This window comes from Glycine soja, chromosome 4 (genome assembly GCF_004193775.1).
Source record: "Glycine soja cultivar W05 chromosome 4, ASM419377v2, whole genome shotgun sequence".
Taxonomy (NCBI): domain Eukaryota; kingdom Viridiplantae; phylum Streptophyta; class Magnoliopsida; order Fabales; family Fabaceae; genus Glycine; species Glycine soja.
Genome location: NC_041005.1, coordinates 11,359,327 through 11,374,382, shown reverse-complemented (window position 1 = coordinate 11,374,382; position 15,056 = coordinate 11,359,327). Strand labels below are relative to the sequence as shown.

General features: G+C 36.2%; 1 pseudogene; it reads left to right on the top strand.

The window, feature by feature from the left end:
* The first annotated feature begins 1,932 nt into the window (after nt 1-1,932).
* Nucleotides 1,933-15,056, top strand: LOC114410548 (annotated as a pseudogene).

Here is a 15,056-nt window from a genome sequence, read left to right as displayed (position 1 = left end):
TGATAAACATTTAAAAAGAAGATTTTTTATAAAGTTTTGTTAACTTTTAAATAGGTCATTTTCGTAAGACAAGTTAAATGACTCATAAAATAAAAATTAAATTCTCATAAATATCATTCAATGGTTTTTGTATATTAGAGGAGAAAAGAAATTTCATTTCACTCTAGGTTTTATTCCAATTTTTTTCTTTATTCTATCATGTTGGCTTTCTAACTTTTTTGGATGGTTCTTTTGATTAACTCAATTCTTCTGCGATTCTTTCCCCCTATCCCAAACACAAAAAGAGGTAGAGAAGAAGTAAAAGCATAAACATTACTCTTCATCATGTGGATTCCAATGATTTGGAGCATTTCTTATATGACTATTAGCGCACCTTGTTAAAAAAAAAATCTAGTGAGTGCACATCTTCATGTAAATTTTAAATAAAGCCTTTATTCTTTGCTAATAGGTCCTAGGCATTTGGATACTAATGGTCTAAATTAAGAAAGAGTCGAGTGGCTAGTTGACTACAAATGCGAAAGCCCTCATAGATACATTTGGATATTCCTTGAAATATTCTTTTGGGGGCGTTTTCCCTTTCCCAATTCCTAGTGTTGAGCTCCATATATCTTTAATCCATGGCAGCCCACTAAATACCTGTCTTCCATCTTTTGACGTAACCTCCACACATTTCATGTTCATACGATACATCTCTTTTCCACAACCTTTGGTTTATGTTTCGTTTGTTTCTGTTTCCATTCCCCTAGTGTACAGTTCTTCCCTTTTAATTTGTCACTTTATCCTCTCAATTTAATTCCATCTTTTTCTTTAGATTCTTATCAGGATGTGCAAGTCACTCTTTGGGTGTTCTTTGATGCCATCTTCAATAATTTAAGTTAAAACTCACCAAAATATGAAGTTTCGTTTGCACGGTCAATTGGTCATGTAATAGCAAATCTAATGTTTGGACCGATCGTTGAAACAATAATAAAGACAAACCATAGCAGTGAAGCACGTATGCAAGCCAATTAGATAATTTTTCTTGTTGAATATCTTGGTTATTCTTCAACAATGAGCTACATACATACATACATATTCTTTCCCAGTTTTGCCCCAGTTTCGAATTTGGTTCCACTATAATTTTATTCACAAATTTGGTCTTCCATTTTTGTAAATCGCTGCAATGTTGGTTCAGGGCGTCTCAATTGAACATTGACCGTTAGCCTTAGATAGCCCCAGACATTGACTGCCACGTGTCAACGTCTGATTGGTTCGATGGAAAGGCTTGATTTTTTTTTACCCTGCTGTGATGTGGTAAAAATTTGGTGACAATGAGGGACCAATTCAAAAAGGTTTTTTTTTAATTAACCCTAACCCTAAAATCGCGCAATCCCGAAAATCGCAAACCTTAAACGTCGTGAAGCAGCCGCCGTGGGTGAAGGTGCTTGAAGTTGAGTGAAGGTGGTTGAAGAGTCATTGTTGATCCTAGGAAGATGGACGGGGATTTTCAAGTAAGTTATTTTATTTGTGGGTTTGTTTGTGGAAGTGGTCCACATAGTTTAGGGTTTTGTTTTGTGTGTGCATGCCCGTCAAGGAAGTGGTTTTGGTTAATTTGTGTGGTGGTTGTGTGTTTGTTTGTTTGTGTGGGGTTTGTTGGTGGTTAAATTGTGAGTAAAGTTTTGTTTATTTGTGCTGAGGTGTCAGGGTCGACGAAGGTTTATTTGTTTTATTGTGTTGTTGTGTTCCGTTGAAGGTGTGGTCCCGACCAATTTTTTTTTTTGTTGTGGTGGACCCTTGTTGTTGTTTAACCGGAAACATGAATGCTTGTTTTGTTGTTGTCGTTGTGATCCCCCTTTTGGGTTTTATTTTTGTTATGTTTTGAAAAGCTTTGTTGGTGATGTTGTTTTATTAATTTTTTGGGCTTTGTTGTCGTTCGCGTTTTTGCAGGCCAACTGAAGAATAGACAGTGAGGTTAAAGATTCACCATGGAGGGATGTTTATTTATAATCCATCCACTGCGTATGTCAATGGAGAAATCGTTGAAGAAGAATGGGTTTGGGATGTGGATACTATGTCATACATTGACTTGACGAAGGTCATTAAGTCTATTGGCTACAAAGCATTCAAGTGCTTATGGTACAGGCACCCTAAAAAGGCACTTTGGAGAGGGTTGAAGCCACTGAATGGTGACTCTGATATTTTACAATTGGCTGAAGATGTTGTTGGGTTTGATGTGGTGGAAGTGTATGTGGAAGATGGGGTAATTGACAGATGTGATAAAAAGTTGGATGATGTTGAGGGAGATGAAGTTGTTGTAATTGATGGAGTGGAGGCTAAACCAGTTGTGGAGGGTGAGGTTCTAGTGGAGGCTGAGGTTGAAGTGGAGGGTAAGGTTCAAGTGGAGGGTCAGGTTGATGTGGAGGGTCAGGTTCAGGTTGATGATGAAGGTTTGGTTGAGGTTGAGGTGCAGGTTCAAGAGGAGGCTGGTGGTGTGGGTGACATGGAGGTTGTTGTTCTGTGTCTGGATGATATTCATGTTGGGGTTGACACAGTTGATCATGATCTGGGGTCTAACGAAAGTGATGAGGAAGATGATGATGATGATGATTCTAGTGACTATAGTGAAGATTCAGTTAGTGATTTTGAATAAAACTCTGAATGGACAACATGGTTGGAGTCTGAAACATTTAGTCAAAGTATTGAGGGCAATTTTGATCCTACTAAGCTGGACCCAATAAATTCTGATTTGGCTTATGAAACTGAAAATTCTGATGAGTTGGATACTCCAGTTGGAAGTGAAGATGAAGGTCCCCCAAAAGTTAGATATCCTCATTTTAAGGTGACTGAAAATGATGAAGATGTGAAGTTTGAAGTTGGGCTGCAATTCAGTGGTAAGAAACAAATTCTAGAGGCTGTGAAGACCTTTGCTGTTATGTCTAAGAAGAATTTAAAGATTTAAAAAAATGACAAAAGGAGAGTGACTATAATCTGTAAACAAAAGGATTGTCCCTTCTACTTACGGGTGAGCAAGTCTATGCAAGCCACTTATTGACAGGTACTCTCATTCCAAAATGAGCATTGTTGCTTTAGAACTGTCAGAAACAGTCAAGCTACACCTGAGTGGGTTTCAAAAAGGTTGATGTCATTATTAATGCATAGTCCCGACATGAGGCTAAAAGCATTAGTTGCTTTTGCTTTATAAAAGTGGGGATTCAGATTGAATATGGATCAGGCATACAGAGCAAAGGTTAAAGCAATGGAAAAAATTGAAGGTGCAACCAGAGATCAATATAAACATTTAAGAAGTTATGTTGCAGAGCTACTAGATAAAAACAAGAACAACACTGTGAAGATCAAGTGTGATTTAAGTCCGCATGGTCCAATTTTTGAACGTATTTATGTATGTCTGGAGGCTTGTAAGAGTGCATTTGTAACAACTTGCAGGTCGTTGATAGGATTGGATGGCTGCTTTCTAAAAGGAGAATTTGGTGGGCAATTGTTGACTGCAGTAGGTAAAGATGGAAACAATCAAATGTTTCCTATTGCCTATGGTATAGTGGAATTTGAAAATTATTCATCTTGGAAGTGGTTTATTGATCTGTTGATAGATGACCTAGATGGTATGCAAGAGGGATCTTGGGCTTTCATTTCTGACCAGCAGAAGGTAAATATTTAATTGGAACTAATATCAACTATGGCTTTCATTTAATTGGTCCACTGTTTTTTGCAGGGTTTGGTTGAGGTAATCAAAGAGCTTGGTGAAAACGTAGAACATCGCCTGTGTGTCAAACATTTGTATGGTAACTAGAAGAAGAAGTATCCGGGAGCACACATGAAAGAGTTGATGTGGATGGCAGCTCGAGCAACAACTACCCCTGACTGGGAAAAAGCCATGTTGCAGATTAAAAATTATGATGAAGAAGCATGGAATGATTTGCAAAAGTTAAACCCTGCTTGTTGGACAAGGTCTGCTTTTAAGGTAAACACAAAGTGTGATTTTCAAGTAAATAACATGTGTGAGGCATTCAATAATGTAAAAATGGAGTACAAACATAAGCCAATTATTACACTATTGGAGGGAATTCGATTTTACATAAGTTCTAGAATTGTGAAGTTGAGGACTACCCTGATGAGGTATGAGGGGTCAATCTGTCCTAAAATTCAGCAAATCATGGAAAAGAATAAAAAAGCATATGAACCATGGCGGGCTCATTGGTGTGGTGATGCTGATCTGTCTTTGTTTGAGGTGTCAAAGGGCATGGAAAAATATGTTGTCAATCTTAAACAACAGACATGTTCTTGTAGAAAGTGGGAGTTAACTGGAATTCCATGCACTCATTCCATAGCATGCATGTGGATCAATGGTGTTGAACCAGAACTCAGTGTCAACTCTTATTACAGGTGTTGTTTTATGTAATTTCTTGCAGTGATGTTATTATTTTTTTACCATGGTTTTTTAATTTGAATATGTGTACTTGTTGCATTTGGTAGGAAGTCTACTATGCTCACCACATATTCATTTATTGTGTACCCATGCAATGGACCCAACTTATGGCCTCCTCTGCAGACACCAGTGATGCTTCCACCTGTCATGAGGAGAGCTCCTGGAAGACCAAAGAAAGCAAGGAACAAGAAAAATGATGAGTCTACCAAAAAGCTCTACCTGCTAAGACAGTTAAGTTCAGTAGTGTGTAAAAATTGTAAGGCAATTGGACACAATAGAAGGACATGTAAAGGAAAGACATTTGTAGATAGGACCATTCCAAAAGGGGGAAATACGGTACTTTTCAGTTGCATAAGTGTTGTAAATATCATTTATCACAGATTCTAATTACATTCACCATTCTTATGATTTTGGTTATACATTTTGACAGAACTTGAAGAGACAATCATCATGTCCCACCCCTGTTGCAACAAAGAAACAAAACATTGGTCCAAGCATAAGTCAAACCCCATCTACAGGACATCAACGAGGTGACAGCACCAGCGAAACACAACAATCACGAATCAGCTAAGGGACCAGCCAAGGACATATTTGGCACAACAATGTTTTACCTGCCTTGTTTTTTGGGTGTAATTAATTTAGGAACCTAGTTCTGTCTGAATGTTTAATTCAGAGGCTTTGTAATGCACTCTTTAACTTGTTACCAGTTGCTGTAACTAAGCAACCACAATATGAAAGAATGTTTTATTGCAATGTTAAATCTGCCTTGTTTTTTGCAAATATGGTGACTTTATGGATGCCTTGTTGAATTTAGGTAGTTTGTGTTGTTAGAATTTTGGCAGAAAGCAAGTTTACAGTTGTATTATATGATCACCTTCATTAGGCCCTGAACTTGCAATTCAGGAACAACTACTTTGAGTTGCTACTGAAGAATATTTGCCTTTATTATATTTAAGCTATTTTCAAATTGGTTTTTACTTTGTTGGTGTTGATTGTCATTTATTGTGTCATTAATTTAGGTGCAATTAAGGATACACAAAACACTCTACAACCTTAACACTGTACCTTTTAACAAAATGACTCAAATTCAAGTCACAATACTTTATTTGATTACATTCACAAGCTTAAATTCTCAAAACACAGCCAAATTACTAACATACCAATTCAACAATTCCACAATTCAACAAACTTAGGCATATTCCACAATTGTACATTGAGGAATATATTATTTTATAAATATTATTTCATTACATACCAATTCATCAACATCACTTTCTTCCTAACTAATTACAAAATGACAACAACTTATTGACTTGCATACCACCAACACCAAATTACAGACCTCGGATACATAATACACATACTAACAAGCAAAGATAGACCCAACACACAACCAAAAGAATCCCTAAAAAATTTTCCTTCCTCTTCATGTCCTTGATCCTGCTTTGCAAATCTTTTTCCCTCAACTCCAATTCATCAACTTTCTTCATCGATGCCACCACGATTTTCTTCTAACGACTGTTGGCAACTGGATTGTGCCACTTAAAATAATTACACCCTTTCCTACTTGTAATCTACATGCCGAAAATATCCAAAAAGAATCAACAAATAACCTATAACAAACCCCTTACGAAATTATTTTTCCTTACCTTGTATAGACCACATCAATAGAAACGCCTTCCTGGATTATCCTCGGTCCACGATGTCACCAGTGGAGCCTCTATGTTATAGAGGCACAACACGCGACTTCGGGCCTCGAAGGTGTACGATGATGAACTCCTCTCCATGGCGCCGTTTACGGAGGATAACAAAATCTTGAATGTTAACCACTACGTAGCGACGCAGTGACGCCAACGACCCACCCACGCCGATGACCCAACCACGCCTACGACGCACCCACGAAGAAGAAAACGAACCTCCACACCAACAACGTCGCTGAACCATAACCCATACGAACACGATGAAGCACAAATCAAATTTAGGGTTAGGGATTGCATATAACTTATGTTTTAGGGTTTTCATTTAGGGCTAGGTTAAATCCTCAACGTCACCAAATTTTTACCACATCACAACAGGGTAAAAAAAACCAAGCCTTTCCATCAAACCAATCAGACGTTGACACATGGCAATCAACATCCGAGGCTAATTGAGGCTAACGGTCAACGTTCAATTGGGCGCCCCGGACCAACATTGCAGCGATTTACAAAAATGGGGGACCAACTTTGTGAATAAAATTATAGGGGGACCAAATCCGAAACTGGGGTAAAATTGGGGGACCAAAAGTGCAATTTTGCCTATTATTTTTACAGTTTTAATGTTATCACTGTAGTATTCATGGTTTGGTACGAGGAGAAAATGTGGAACTTGGGAGAGATTCTGATACTGGTGGTCAAGTACCTGTTTGTTTTGCTACTATATTTGTATTTCATGGGTCAATTTTCATTTTGGGTACAACAAATTATCCAGGAGGGCTAGCAACACCCTGAGTAACACACTTCTTCTAATATATTTTTTTTATGGATTAAAATTTATTGATAAGTATAAACTAGTACAAAATTATGAGTGAAATTCATTAAATACAAAATGATATATACAAACTTTGATGATTTTTAATAAACTTTAACCAATAATAATAAAAAACCTGTGATGATGTAGCAAAAAAAAAAAAAGAACATGCTAAAAAGACTGTGTTACCAATAGCATTTCTTTTTGTCCTATAACATTATGCCTTGTTAAGAACCAAACTTAAGCATAATAAAGCGTTTCCTGCTTTTTTTTTTCTCTAGACACATATTGGCAAATTGTGACAGGAGAATTATGTCCTCAGCAGCCATGACTGATCAATTAATTTCAGGTGAAATATGTAGTGAAACTTGCTCGTGCTCTAGCCAACACAAAAGGAATTTACCGTGTTGATCTATTGACTAGACAAATAGCTTCACCAGTAGAAGTGGACTCTGGCTATGGAGAGCCTATTGAGATGTTGTCATGCCCCTCTGATGGCAGTGACTGTGGGGAAGCATACATCATTCGTCTTCCATGTGGACATCGTGATAAGTAATTACCACGCGTGAGTTTCCATTCGGGGTATGGTCATAAAATGGATCTTGATTAGTACAACACATTTGATTTTTGCAGGTACATACCAAAAGAATCACTTTGGCCTCACTTGCCTGAATTTGTGGATGGCTCTAAGTCACATTGTTAACATGGCAAGAGTTTTAGGGGAGCAAGTGAATGGTGGGAAGCCAACATGGCCTTATGTTATCCCTGGTCACTATGCTGATGCTGGGGAGGTAGCAGCACACTTATCAGGTGCATTAAATGTGCCTATGGTGCTCTCAGGCCACTCGTTAGGCCGGAACAAGTTTGAGCAATTGTTGATGCAAGGGAGGCTCTCTAGGGAGGCCATAAATGCAACCTACAAGATCATGAGGAGGATTGAGGCTGAGGAGTTAGGTGTGGATGCTACTGAAATGGTTGTCACTAGCACAAGGCAAGAGATTGAAGAGCAATGGGGACTGTATGATGGGTTTGATCTCAAGTTGGAGAGGAAGCTTAGGGTCAGGAGAAGACGCAGAGTGAGTTGCCTTGGAAGACACATGTCAAGGATGGTGGTATGCACAAATGTCACTATCTTCTTTTCAAACAATGTTCACATATGCTTAAGTGTGTGTCCTGCTGAATCTTGTCATCAGGTAATTCCTCCAGGCATGGACTTCAGCTATGCCACAACACAAGACTCGGTGGAAGGTGAGGGGGACCTCAACTCACACTCATTGGATCTGACAGAGCTCAAAGCAAAAGGAACTTGCCTCCAATTTGGTCTGAGGTCTTAAAATCTTCCCTACAACTACCATCTTTTCACTAGAGCAATTCTTGCATTGCATGAGCACATTGCTTATAAAGCAGAACCAATGAAAAAATTCTAGCTAATATTAAAAAAAAACTTCAGCATGAACTTTTTTTTGTTTTTTATTATTACTTCAATATATTTTGAGTTTTAGATTGGTTGTACTTGTAAATATTGTGATCAATGCTTTTGAGAATAAAAAAATTGAGGGATTATTTGATGTATAAAGAATTATAACCTTTTCTCCTTAAATATTTATACCTGTATCTCAAGATGAGTTATGATGTGCCCATGCAGATAATGAGATTTTTCACAAATCCTCACAAACCAACAATACTAGCCCTGTCCTATCCTGACCCGAAGAAAAATGTCATGAATTTGCTCAAGGCTTTTGGGGAATGCCAGACCCTAAGAAAACTAGCTAACTCGGTGAATTTTCCATTTATATTTTGAAAACATGCAGATTTGCCATATCATATGATTATCAGCTTGTGATCAAGCAATATATTTCTGCTTTTATAACAGACCCTCATACTTGGCAACAGAGATGACATTGAAGAAATGTCTAACAACAGCTCTGTTGTTCTTACCATGGTGCTCAAACTCATTGACAAGTATGATTTGTATGGTTAAGTGGCTTATCCCAAGCATCATAAGCAATCTGAAGTTCTAGAAATATATCGTCTGGCTGCAAAGACTAAAGTGCATTCTTTGAAGAAAAATTGATAACGCCTGATTTTGTATTGACTTTGATAAGATGTGAAATCTAGTCTATTCTTTGTACAAAGTCATTAAATGATAAATACTATCTTTCAACTTGATAGACAAAGCAAAGAAACTAGGCTAATATTACATTGATGGTAGTATAAAAACTTCAATGCAAAATAGGTGGAGCTTAGTTCTCAATCCTATTAAACTCATTTATTAAATAATCAAATCTACAAGTATTAATTATTGTCTCAATAGTTTAGCTGACTGTAACTGCCTTTTCTTTTTTGAATATTATATTTGCTAACAGTAACACATGGTGTTTTTATCTCTTGAAGGGAGTTTTATCAACCCAACCCTGATGGAACCATTTGGTCTCACACTGATCGAGGTAACCACTAAACCTCAAGCTGTTATTATTTCAGGTAGATAATAGGCTCAGTGGCAATCAACTTATGAATTATGATTTACAGAAGTCAATTATGTGAAAAATATGAAAATTACATGACCTTCCTTGTTCCTCCCACGCTACAGGCTGTAGCTTATGGTTTACCTGTTGTTGCAACAAAAAATGGAGGGCCAGTGGATATTCTGAAGGTATACTATAAATCCTTTTTGTGATATTTTTACATTTCACTTACTGCATATTTCATATTTACAGACAATTAGTCAATTCATAGTCAAGGTTATCATTAACAACACTTTAGCAACCTCCTATTTAATTTAATCATACTTGTTTACTACCATGTGTTGCATCTAATGATTGCAGGCACTCAACAATGGACTCTTGATTGATCCACACGACCACAAATCGATAGAAGAAGCACTGTTAAAGCTTGTTGCAGACAAAAATCTTTGGCTAGAATGCCGCAAAAATGGCCTAAAAAACATCCATCGGTTTTCTTGGCCTGAACATTGCCGCAACTACCTCTCCCATGTTGAGTATGGCAGGAACTCTCGCTCCACATCCCACTTGGAAATTACACCAATTGCTGAAGAATGAATAAGTGACTCATTGAGAGATGTATAAGACATTTCTTTTAGATTCTCCACTGAAGGAGACTCCAAGCTGAATGGAGAGATGGACCCTGTAGCAAGGCAGAAGCAAATTATTGAAGCAATCATGTGCAGGGTCTCTTCCACTGGCAATTCTAATGCCAGTTGTTACTTTCCTGGTAGGAGGCAAAGGCTAGTTATGGTAGCTGCTGATTGTTATGATAGTGATGGAAATATAGCCGAGGAGGCTTTTCAGGCAGTTGTCATAAATGTGATGAAAGTCGTACGACCGGGCATCAGATCAGGCAGGGTTTGTGTGATGTTGCAAACTGGTTTAAGTTTTCAAGAGACAATTGAAGCATTGAACAACTTCCAAGTGAACATGGAAGAATTTGATGTTGTGGTTTGCAACGGTGGAAGTGAAATGTATTATCCATGGAAAGATTTAATGGCTTATACTGATTATGAGGCCTATGCTGAGTATGCATGGCCAGGTGAGAATATTAGATCAACAATACCGAGGTTTGCTAAAGTTGATGATGGAGAGGAGAATGACATCGTAGAGTATGCTAGTGCTTGCAGTTCAAGGTGCTACTCCTATAGTGTGAAACCAGGAGCCATGGTAAGATAACTTGCTCCTAAAGAAACCTGAACCTGTCTTGTTTGTTGAAAAAGGTACCTCTTTGATGAACATTTTTGAAGGTTAAACTATTCACTTGGTCTTTATAGTTGTTCGGTTGTTCCTATTTTAGGTTTTAGTCCCTACAGAATTTTTTGTAGCGATTTATCACCGTCATAAAGTTTTTGTAGAGGTTTTATATTGCCAAAAATTCTTCTTTGGTATTAGTGCTACGGAGTAAGAACCAAAACACAACTTTTATCAATTTATGTATATATGTATAGGGACTAAAACTTACAGTTTTCTCTTGCAGGGATTAAAACTTAAAGACAACTATAAGAATCAAGTGAACAATTTAACTTTTTAAATGTTGTAAGTTATTTAAGATGACAAATCGCAGATCCAGAAGATAGATGAGCTTCGCCAAAGGTTGCGAATGAGAGGCTTACGCTGTAACCTGGTCTATACACATGCAGGATTGAGATTAAATGTGATACCATTGTTTGCTTCAAGAAAACAAGCACTAAGGTCAGGAACATAATTGACTCTTCCCAACACATTATATGTAGGAACTTCAAATGTACATAAAAGTAGATGTAAAATAAATGACCTTATGACATTGTTCTTGTCTAAGAATTTAGGTATCTGTCAGTTAAGTGGGGAATTGATCTATCCAAAGTGGTTGTATTTGTGGGAGAAAAAGGTGACACGGATTATGAAGAACTAGTGTCTGGCATACAGAAGACACTTGTTTTAAAGGGGGCTGTTGAATATGGCAATGAAAGGCTTCTTCGCAGTGAAGAGAGTTACAAAAGAGAAGATGTGTTATCCCAAGATAGCCCCAACATTATCTATGCAGAGAAGAGCTATGAGGATTGTGTGATATTTCAGCAATTCTGGAGCATCTCAAAGTATCATGATTTCTGTTTTGGTAACTATTTCTAATTTTCATCATCCATGAACTTAAAAAGGACTACAAGTCAAGAGAGGAAAAAAAATACCATATACTAGAAGGTATACCACAACTTCAATAATATACAACAAATACATCTCCAACGTGATTTGTCTCTCCAAGATGCAATAGAAACTACAAGGGAATTGCAACCTGCATTATAACATATCATTAACAAAAGTAGCATCAATAATACTCTCGTTAATTGCTCATTCTTGTGAAGTTGATCACATAAGGTAACAACTTTGAACTCTTCCTTGATCCACTCCTCGTAACTGTGACTACTAAAACGTTAGAAATCTATGCCCGTGAAGCATTGTTTTTTAAATTGAAAGGGAAAATGAATAATTGCAGAGGAAGTTGGCATTGTGCATGAGATTAAACAACCCCAGCAAATAAGATTCAAGTATTGGATGAACATAAATTTAGTAGGTGAACTAGCATGATTCAATTTATTAACATCATTGTTGTTAAAGGAATAAATGTTCTATAAGGAATAAATGTAATACATATTCAATTTATTAACATCATTGTTGTTAAAGGAATAAATGTTTATGTGTGAGTATATTGTTTACAAAAGTCTAAACTATTCTTTTCTGTGGTCACCAAGAACTAACAATAAAATGAAAACCTTTGTGTAGGAGCAAATTTGAGGTGAGTTTGTATATCAAAAAACATAATACCATGCAAAATAGGAATAACCATAGATGAAAATCAAATTTAATATATTACAAGCAACAACAAAAAGACAGACATGATAAATTATTTTGTATATAATAATATGAGGCTTAAATATGTCTTGGGTCCTTCATAAATTAACAAATTTAGTTTTAGGTCCCTAATAAATTTTTCTTTGTGTTGAGTCCATAGTAAAACAAATTTTTGGTTTTGGTCCTTGTTATTTTGTGCCAATTAAGATAATCTCATTGTCAAATAAAAATTGCACAAATATTTGTCATATTCTATTGACATTTGTCGATAATCCCATAACAAAGTTCTTAAGCATTGTACAGGTTTGCCACTAGTTTGTGTGTGTGTGTAGGTGACGATTATGCATGAAAACGGGACAGGACGGGGATGAGTATGTAGTTCCATGTCCTCATCCCTATTCCAACTCTTGTCTTCATCTTCGCTCCTGATTTTTGTTGGAAATAAAATTTTGTACTCAAATTTTTTTATTACTACAGAAAAAATATAATTTTTTTTAGAGTTAATATGACCAAAGTATGAAGCACCATTTCTGACCTAGAGTAACTTTAAGCATCATTTTACACTTTGAGAAACAAAATTGTTTCTTGCTTTTCTTTAAAATATTTCCAGCACTTCCAAGTTCGGCTTTTGGTAAATCAAAAGGTCTTTGCTTAACATACATGTTTCCTAGTAAAACAAACCACAAAAATTATAATCCAATTTCATACAAATCAGATAATGGAAACTTAACCATCTGAGTAGGGAGAAAAGACTACAAGTAACTTTTATACGTAGAGTGGAAGAGAAAGAAATCATAAAGAAAGGCACATTTGATGAAAGGATATGTCTTTCCCCAAATGTGGAGGAATTAAAGCTCTTCAAAGAGATTTTGCCCATAAAAATCCACGGGAAGAAGAGAGAAAAAAAGTGTTCTATGTAAGGAGAGTTTATTGCAAGGCACTAACTCAAATTTTTTTATTACCATAGAAAAAATATGAATATTTTTTTTATTTCCAATTAATATGACTAGAGTTATAATTATATTTTCGTTATACCTATATTATTGTTATATTTATATCATACTTGTAAGCTTATGTTTATCTCTATTCATTGAGGAATGTGATGACTCACTCCCCGTGTGTTGTTTGTGTCTGGATCCTATAATGATCTTGAATCTTGTGTTTGTGGGAGCAGATGACTAGGTGAATTGCTTTAAGGAATCTCGTGTTGGAGGACGTCGGAACACAATGCTGTGATAGGATGTGACATTGGGGCATAAGCTTTTATTTTAATTGCATGGTGTTCCGAACATGTTATTTTACTTTATTTTATTTTGCTGCTTAACTTTAGTTCTTTTGTAAACTTGAACGACCTTGTTTTGAGCCAAAAATGTTTCTAAGAAGTTGCATTTGGTAACAATGAAGCAAATGTGGACCTTTTACGCACATGGATTTACTTGCGATTTTATTGAATAAAATTGATTTAATTAGACTCCGCGTTTTATATGTTTTTTCCATTTATATGCATGTTGGGGTAGATAGTGTCACACTTCCCTCTGAGTACTTGGTTCCTAGCAAGATACTAAACTACAAGGCCTTACATTGAATACATATCAAAGGCTACATGAAAAGCATCAAATTCAAAATGAAGCTATGGCAGAGCCTACATCAAAATGGTGAAGACCTTGATTCTAACTTTTTGAACATAAGAATGGTACTTACAAACTCTAATTGAGAAATCTGCATTTTTACTTCAACCCTTTCTGTGGGAGTGACTCACTTTTGTATTGTACTTACAAATCTGTAATATTCTTAAATAGAAGTGTGAGATTTAATTCCTTAGTGAATCCTTCTTGTGAGGAGAAAATCTATATTTTGTGCAATAAAACACATCTTTTTTTTTTTTTCTGTAGAAGAACCAATAGTGATTGGCAAAGGTGAAATCGAGTGGTGTTGTTGATCTAGTCGAGGCTAGATTGAAGTCCAATTAGGGAACTAGCAGGTTGTTGAATTCCAGTGGTTGCTGGTTTAGTTGTGAGCTAGTTGTATTAGTGAAATTTCATCTTGAAGGGTGAGAACTGAACGTAGCTCAAGATTAGGGTGAACTAGTATAAAAAGCTTTGTGAACTCTTCTTTTTTTTTCTTTGCTTTGCACAAATTTGAAAAGTGTTGTTTGTCTAAACATTAAACCAATTAACCTTTCAAATTAACAGCTAAAATAAACTTGTTTTTATCAAAAGGCTTTAAGTAAACAACTATCTTCGAAAAAAAAGCTTTAAACTGCAAAAAGAACTATTTTCCAAAGTTGTTTGCATTTCCATTTTGAGTAGCTTGAATTTTCATTCTAAACTCAAAAACAATTCTTCATTCTAAATTATCATTAACCTGTTTTTTTTTTCAAAGGAAGGATAAAAAGTTTTAGAATCTCAATTCAACTCCCCTTCTTGTGGTATTTTTGTCACTTCAATTGGCATCAGAGCTTAACTCTCAAGGTTAAGCATAGTTGACAATTTGAAAGGAAAATCCTAGAAGAAGTGATGGTTGGACAAGTTCCAACAATGTTTATACCTATAGGTGCTTCAACCAACAAGTCTCCTGGCTTTGATGGAAAAAACTTCTACTACTGGAAAGGCAAAATGAAGTTATTCCTGGAATCTCATGATGTGGATGCTAGTGTTGAAATAGATAAACCAAACAAAGAATGGACCCCTGATGAGAAAGCCAAAGTTCTTCTAAACTCTAGAGCCAAGTTCTTTTTGACATGTGCTCTGAGCAGATTTAAGTATGACAAAATAGATGGGTGTGAGACAACATAG